The sequence below is a fragment of the Mus musculus genome, chromosome X (genome assembly GCF_000001635.26).
Source record: "Mus musculus strain C57BL/6J chromosome X, GRCm38.p6 C57BL/6J".
Lineage (NCBI taxonomy): Eukaryota > Metazoa > Chordata > Mammalia > Rodentia > Muridae > Mus > Mus musculus.
This window is the reverse complement of record NC_000086.7, coordinates 168700502-168707242: the sequence shown is the minus strand read 5'-3', so window position 1 is coordinate 168707242 and position 6741 is coordinate 168700502.

The window sequence follows — 6741 nt, the reverse complement described above, 5'->3', positions numbered from 1 at the left end:
CCTTCAGCAAGGCCTTCTCCTAACCCTCCCCAAACAACACCACTATCTGGGTAATATGTACTTAAGTGCCTGAGACTATGGAGACATTCTCTTTCAAACCATCCTGAGCAATGTAGCATCCCGAGTCCTTCCCAAGATATGATGACTCGGAACTACACATTCCAACAAGATAACTGTTCATTCCTACATATAGTGCTTGCTGTTAGCTTGTATGTGTAAAGACTGTTCTACTGGTCACTGTGCTATGGCCTCTTCCTTTTGCCCCTGTTTGACCCTCCTCCACTGTTTATACAGCCTGATCAGCTACATCTTTGACATTTTTCCTCATTAGAGGTCAAAAAAGACAGATGATAGCTATTTCAACATATTTGACCAAACTGATAAATCCACAGTGATTCTCTAGGGCATTGAGCTGAGGATTTTGAGGCTTTGTTTGGCCTACACTTTAAAGAGTCTGACCTTTGCCATGACTTAGAAGAGAAAGGGAAGTGTGTATTACCATTCTTATACTAGGCATTCATTTTCTGTCTCTGCACCTACACTATCTTGATACAAACATAAGTAAACAACTGGATAGAAAATGTGATGAATCCCAGCACTCTGGAGGCAGAGGCAGGCAGATTTCTGAGTTTGAGGCCAGCCTGGCCTACAGAGTGAGTTTCAGGACAGCCAGGGCTACACAGAGAAACCCTGTCTCAAAAAACAAAAAAACAAAAAACAAAAAGAAAGAAAGAAAGAAAGAAAGAAAGAAAGGAAGGAAGGAAGGAAGGAAGGAAGGAAGGAAGGAAGAAAGGAGAAAAATCTGACAGATGCTTGAAGTGTACTAAAGACCATTTTAGAAATCTGAAGTACCTATATATTGTGATAAGGCCATGTAACTCTTTGTGAGGGGAGAGGGAGATGGCTCAGCAAGTAAAAGTGCCTGCCATGTAAGCTTAAAAACCCAAGTTCCAACCATAAAACCCATGTAAATAGCTAGGTGCAGTAGTCACATCTGCAATCTCAGCACTTCTATGGAAAAATCAGAAGTAGAGATAAGAAAACTAGCCTGAAACATATGGGCCAGCTAGCCTGGAGTGTGTAACAAAGCAGCAGGAGCAACCATAAAAAGACCCCATCTTACTAAGATGGGAAACAAGAGTCAATACCCTGAACTTGCCCTCTGGCCTCAATACTTGTACTGTAGTGTGTGCCTTGGCATGCATGCTTTTGCACTGCCCCCTCCCCCCTCCCCATGAATAAATAAATTAAAACTTTTGAGAAGACTACAGTAGAAATTATTATTAGAACTTCAAACTGAATCAGAAATTTGACTTATTGTCCTTTTCCCATCCTATTTAATATGGTTAAGACTGCAATGCACTAGTGGCCACATAAGTCTCTATCATTTTGTAAATGTGCAGATATTAGCAGCAAAAGCTTCCTTGTGCAAGATATGCCAGATGAGTTCCTGTCCACCAATACCACCAAAGAGAAGCAAGATCCACTTAAAGGCACTAAAGGGACGGTTAGACCTATATGTGTGTCAAGTGTATCATTTCTAGAGTGGCCCCTCCACAAGTCTCACAGCAACTCAAACACGGGTGTGAAAGGTAAGAGCAAGCCACACAGCATTGAATGACTGTAATTACAGCTCACATTTCTGGAGAATGCTGTCAGCATTTATTTTTCCACTTTGATTGAGACTCTGAATTAGTTAGTTAACCTCACTTATACCTCACTTATACCTTTTAACTTATTTCCATACATGTTTAATTTAGCAGTAGGATTAGGATGACTGAATGAGTCTATCTCTCCCTTTCCTTCTGCCTCTCCCTCTCCCCCTCTCTGTCTCCCTCTATTCTGGGACAGGATCTCATGTACCACAGGGTGGCCTTAAACTCTCTATGTAGGCAAGGATGCATGTTCACTTCTGATCCCCCTGTTTCCACTATCCCAATGATATCACCATTCCTATATTACGCTGTGCTGGGGATCAGCATCTGTAAATATGCTTACAACTAAACTCCAACTTCAGTTCCTGAAAGTGATTCTTTTAAGGTAGGTTTTTGTGAAAACAACAAATTTCTTGAGAATGTTGAGTCTATACTAGTCCATCAATATGCAATATATACGTAGAAGCCATGGTGTGAGCCTTTAAGACCATGTAATATTTGTACATTTGTAATATTTTGAGTTTCAATTCTTCTATGCGATGCTTAACTCCCAATGGCACAGTGTTAAGAGGTGGGACTTTTCCTTTTTTCACTTACTGTGTGCTCATGTGTGCACGTGTGCATGTGTGTGGCCACAAATATATGTGTATGATGTGGAGGCCGAAGGTTATGTTGGGGATCATCCTTGATTTTTCTTCCATCATATTCATTGAGACAAAGTTGGTTATTTAAACCCAGAACTTAGCAATATGGCTAGTACCACTAGGCAGAGTATTCTGGGGCTTCACTGTCTCACCCCTGCCTTCCAAAGCTGGAATTTTAGGCCAGCCACATTATAATATAGCCGGTATTTACATATCACACTGATTGGCTTTGCCAGTTTAATACAAAATAGAGTCATGTGGGAAGAGAGAATCTCAAGAAATTCCCTCCATTAGATTAGACTTTAATCATATCCATTGGCCATTTGCTTATATAATCATTGATGTGGGCAGTTCCAACCACTGTAGGTGGTGTCACCACTACACAGAAGCTTCTGGGTTCTATTTTAAAAACAAACAAACAAACAGACCCAGAAACATTGTCTCTTTGTGGTCTTTACTTCAGTACTTGCCTTGACTTCCCTGACGTCTTTGGATTGAGGCACTACAAGCTATATGATAAAATAAACTCTTCCCTCTTCAAGTTATTTTTGAAACACAGTGTTTTATCACAGCAACAGAAAGCAAATTAGGGCGTATTGGTTCTGGGAATCCAAAATCTGATCCTAACACTTTTCACAGCAAGTGTTTTACTGCTGAACTCCATCATTCCAGCCTGAAGACTGAGCCATGAAAACCCTCCCCTCCTGACCTCCAGAATGGATTAAGGCCACTATTAGGGGAGAGTTAGTTTAAAAGTTTCTCTGTCTCAAGCCCATCACCATATCCAGATGCAGCAAGACATCCTCTGCCAGTTCCTGTCCTTTAGTCTTCGACACACCAGCCTCTTTAACTAGGTGTCAAGCAGACTTCTATTGTCATCATTTACATGGGCATGTATTCCATTATTGCAGTGGGAAATGGACTAACCCAGTAACTCTTTCCACTGGAGATATGTGGGAATTTAAACATGCGCTTCCCATTTGCCCATCCCCTTAACCTATCATTCAGGATTGTGTCATCTATAAGGGACAACTAGGACCAGGAGTACAAAGATGAGTCAGAGAGCTGCTTCCTACTGGAAATTCATGATCTTCTCTAATTCTGCTTCACATTCTTCCTTCATCATCTGGCTACCCCACGGCTTCCTTTCTCTTTCTAAGCCACATCTCAGCTGATCAGGAACATCCATGCAAAGATCATTTCCTTCTTTTGTTCTGTTTTGGTTTGTGAACAGCAACATTTTGGTTCCTGGCTTTTATCAAAGTTCTTCATAACTCAGCCTCAACAGAAACGAGATACTTTCTTTGCATTTATTTAACTGCAGATATGAGTAAACAGCACACTTTACTTTGTTGAACTCAGTTACAATTCTCCAAGTATGATACAGTCTTGGGTGTGTTTCAAGCTTCCTTACCTTTATATATAGTGTTTGGCCTTTTATTTTTCCTTTGAGAATATCTTTTCTTTTTCCCCTCTGTATTTAAGAAATATACTAGTAAAGCCAGTTGTGGTGGCATATGTCTTTAATCCACCCCCCTCCCCCAGACACACACACACACTTGGGAAGCAGAAGCAGGTGGATCTGTGAGTTCAAAATGTATTGTATGAGAGAATAACAACAACAACAACAACAACAATAATAGAATGTTCTATCCTAAATACTTACCCTATAAATCTATGGTGCTCTCAGCCTTGGTCAAGAAAACTTCTTTTGCCAGTGGGCAGTAGTAGTCAAGGCAGAGATTACTAAATAGTCAAGATGCTGACAGTAGGTTACTGTTGTGTACTCATTCCTAAATGGGGCATTTATATCACCTCCTCCAAGGCTCAGGGAATGTCATCGAAGAGGGGGACAGAAAGAACAAAAGAATGGGAAAGAATGTTGTCAAATACTGTTTTCTGGATATGACATGGTTCTTGCACCCATGGACTCATAGCAACCTTGGATCCCCACACAAGATTGGGCTGGATGATCAACATTCCATCACTGACTGGGAAGAGACTCATGAGACCCCAACCCCCCTGAGGAGTTAGAGGTTGTTAACCATTGCTTGATGTAGTGGGTTGAATAAGTTTGGCCCTCATCATAGACTCTTGTGTTTGAATGCTTGGCCCACAGGGAGTAACACTATTAGGAAGTGTTTCTTTGATGGAATAGGTGTGGCTTTGTTGTAGGGAGCATGTCACTGTCAGGGTAGGCTTTGGGGTCTTATGTTCAAGATCTGTCCAGTGCAAAAGAGACAGTCTTCTTGGCTGCCTTCAGATTGAGACATAGATAGAAATCTCAACTCCTTCTACAGCATCGTATTGGCCAGCATGCCGCCATGCTTCCTGCCATGATGATAATGGACTGACCCTGTGAAACTGTAAGCCAGACCCAATTAAATGTTGTCCTTTATAAGAGTTGTGTGGTGTCTTTTCACAGCAATAAAATGCAAACTAAAACACTTGAGGAAGGAAAAGTCATGTGTGATGGTTTGTATATGCTCGGCCCAGGGAGTGGCACTATTAGACAGTGTGTCCCTGTTGGAGTAGGTGTGTCACTGCATATGTGCTTTAAGACCCTCATCCTATGTGCCTGGAAGTCAGTATTCTGCTAGCAGCCTCAAGATGAAGATGAAGAACTCTCAACAACTCCTACACCATGCCTGCCTGTATGTTGCTGTCTTCATGCCTTGATAATAATGGACTGAACCTCTGAACCTGTAAACCAGCCCCACTTAAATGTTGTCCTTATAAGAACTGCCTTGATCATGGTGACTGTTCACAACAGTAAAACCCTAACTAAGACAGAAGTTGGTACCAGGGATTCATTTATTGCTGTGATAGGCCAGACCATGCTTTTGTTTGGAAGAATGCGGATTTTGGGACTCTGGATTTGGAAAGCAGTCGAATGCTTTAAATGGAGCTTAATGGGGATGTCCTAGTAGGAATATGGAAGACTTTGTTACTGAGAGTGATTTAAATTGTGTGGACCTGGCCCAACAGGTTTCAGTGGAGAATTTCAGTATGTAGCCTAGAGACTGTTTTTGTGGTATTTTGGTGAAGAATGTGGCTACTTTTTGCCCTTGTCTGAAAAGTCTGCCTGAGGCTAAGGTGAAGAGACTCAGATTAATTGAACTGACAAAGGAAGTCTCAGAAACACCCATTATAGACTTTGTTCTCTAGGTAAGTCTCATGCAGAACATTTTAAACAAGCAAGGGAAAATATAGAGTATATGGCTTGTCTATTAAAGGAGCACCAGGAAGTGAAATGGAGCTGGATCCTGTGTTTGAGGATATTAATTTGAATTCAGGGAGTGGTGACCTTGAGGCAAGATCCCACCCAGCTATATTTAGGTCCAGGCAAGTTTGTAAAATCCTTTAATCCCAGGAGGCAAAGCCAAGCAGATCTCTGAGTTCAAGGCCAGCCTGGAGCAAGTTCTAGGTGAAGAAAAATTTAAATCTAGGCTTGGTAGACCACACCTTTTATCTCAGTGCTTAGGAGATAGGCATGCAGAGTTCAAAGTCAGTCTACAGAGCAAGTTCTAGGACAGCCAAACTTAGGTAAACTTAGGTAGTGAAGGAGTAGGAAAACAGAAAGCTGGTGATAGCTTAATAGAACAAGAGGGCCAGGTTCCAGCCTCAGCAAGTAGCAGAACTGCTTTGACCATGTGACTCTGGCTTTAGAGTCTTGAATAGAAGGGACTACTGGGACAATTGATGCTGGTTAGCTGAATCAAAGAAATTAGTGGTGATTAGGAAGAGACCAGCTTCACTGAGGTGAAATCTTCTGGGAAGTGTTTTCTGAGAGCACAAAAAAGCTATGTTCCAGAGATAGCCAAGGCTGTACCTCCTGTAGTAGCTATACTTAGTAATGTATAAGAGTCACCGAGGTGGTACCGGTTTTGAAGGCATGAAGGCCTCAAGAAGAAAAGCTGAGGCTTGGCACTGTGAGAGGCTAGGGAAGGCCATTGGTGAAGGTTGCAGTTGATGGTCCAGGACTGAAGGGGTCATGCAAAGGAGTTGAGGTTTGGCACCATGAAGAGTGCCTAATGAGGGGCTATTGGTGAAGTCTAGTTGCAGCAGAAGACTGCGGCGTATTGAAGATATCAGTATCATAAAAACAAGGAGTATCCAAGAACAGGAGGGCAGTGGAGTGGATCAACCTGAGCTTAGAGTGCTACAGAGGGTAGAGCTGGAGAAGTGACCTAAGCCCTTTGGATGATCCCAGAAGATCATGTGTGGACATTGAAACAAGAAGCTGTAACATTGAAGCTGCCTTGGAGACCCTAAGATATTCAATATGCCAGAGCCATGGGCCATCTGCTGAGGAAAGCTGCTATCAAGGGAACCATCCCAGGAGAAAGAAGTTTGTTGTAGTCAACAATGGTGAAAATGGAGTTGGAGAACTGAAGACTGCTTTAACATCAGAACTGGAGATGCACAGTTTGGAGATTGCC